We start from the raw sequence: 1,968 nt of genomic DNA, 5'->3' as shown, positions 1-1,968 counted from the left end.
AAACTTAAGTTTCAACCAAGAAAATCTGATCTTCAAAGGGTAATGTTTAGGCCACAACAGAAACACACTAAAACTAAATATTTTGTGTATTGTACACTWTTTTATTTCAATCAGGACAGGACAAGATTTACAAATATTTGCACAGATATGCAGAYTTTTTTGTAACATTTTGCAGTTTTGTGTATAACCAACAGTGTCATCTGCATACATGTTGACATTGTCTGGGAATAAAATCATTAACAAAAGGTGTAAAGACAGCTGGTCCAAAAAAGGGGCCTTGTGGGACCCCTAGAGGGCAAGAGAGAGAATAAAATACAGTTTTGTGAATTGGTTGGAAATGCTGTTAGATTTTTCTCAGTGTATTACTTGTAAAATTAATGGTAGGRCAAGTTTAAATGTATCTGAATTATGTTGTTTGAAAATACCTGAAACTGTCAATAATTTCAGTTTATAGTTTGATGTTGGTAATTATTGTGAGGTGAAAATAAACTTAAAGTATCTCACTTCTTGTCATAATGGATGTTGGTTGAGGTGAGGAGAAACGCTGGAGACCCAGGATGTAGATGATGAAATTAATTTGATGATAATAGTCGAGGTACAGCACAACGGGGAGCACAAGGGACAAAGAACACAGACAACAGGTGGGACTAAATACACACAGGGGTAATCAAGGGAACGAGACACACCTGGGAAACAATCAACGGGGAAGACGCAGAGAGGCGACTCACAGGGAACAGGATCACACAGAAAAACTCAAAAATAAACACACAGAAACACGGATCATGACACTTCTATGTGCTCCAATACCTTTCTTATGGCGTTTTACTTGTTGATCAATTCAATCGGGTTCAAAACTGCTTTATTGATCCCAAAGGGGGAAATTAAATTGATGTTTAGTAGAAAGTAATCAAGTGAAANGGGGCAAACGACATTTAAAATAAAAATATTGGTTAATCACAGCAATATAACATTTCAAAAAGTATGTTATTTTAAAATCATATTATTTCTAAAAAAAAACTTTTGTTAGATTTTTTTATTGCCGTGATCTTAACTTAATATTTATATTTTATTACTTTTCTGTACCGTGACCATCCTTCAAAATAAAACGCTGGAAATAGGAAATGTTGTTTGACAAAGGCTAATAAGATCCAAGCACATCTAGCAGCGTTATCGTTAATTAAGTATCACCATTTGCTTTATTTTCCATCTGAATAACATTGTAACTTGTTTCTTTTAGCTAAAGTTCATCCTGGTGTCAGTTTCTAACAGTTTTTTCAGATAAATGCACATTTGTGGCCTGCTGGAGGCCATTCTGCATGGCTCTGGCAGCTCTCCTGCTCCTCCTGCTCCTCCTGCTCCTCCTTGCACAAAGGCGGAGGTAGCGGTCCTGCTGCTGGGTTGTTGCTCTCTTCCGGCCTCCTCCTCATCTCCTGGTATGTCTCCTGGTTGCGCCTCCAGCCTCCAGATTCCATTTGCACAACAGCATGTGGAATTGATTGTCAATCAGTGTTGCTTCCTAAGCGGACAGTTTGATTTCACAGAAGTTTGATTTAATTGGAGTTATATTGTGTTGTTTATGTGTTCCCTTTATTTATTTTTTTGAGCAGTAGCCTATATATTTTTTAATGTCACCTCATTCTGATGTTGCCCTGGGTGACTGCTTAAATTGCTTTTTATCAAAAACCCCTACCTGTATGTTTCCTTTTAAGGAAGAGGTTCCGTGATTCAACTTTACTATTTTGTCTCCATGGAGAAACACAGATTGTTGCGCGCAGGACACAACAAGAACCGACTGGTCCGGCAGTGTCTCCATCTTGTCTTTTCATCAGTTTTAGAGATTTGTCCAGATTTTGGGATTAAACTCTTTTTTTTTTTTTTTGCAATGCCCCTTATTTTCTCTATATATTGATGCGTGGGTGTAATATGTCATGTTTGTGACTTCACTCTGATTTATAATTTTCACTAACA

Source organism: Poecilia reticulata, linkage group LG2 (assembly GCF_000633615.1).
Source record: "Poecilia reticulata strain Guanapo linkage group LG2, Guppy_female_1.0+MT, whole genome shotgun sequence".
NCBI lineage: Eukaryota > Metazoa > Chordata > Actinopteri > Cyprinodontiformes > Poeciliidae > Poecilia > Poecilia reticulata.
This window is presented reverse-complemented; position numbering follows the sequence as displayed.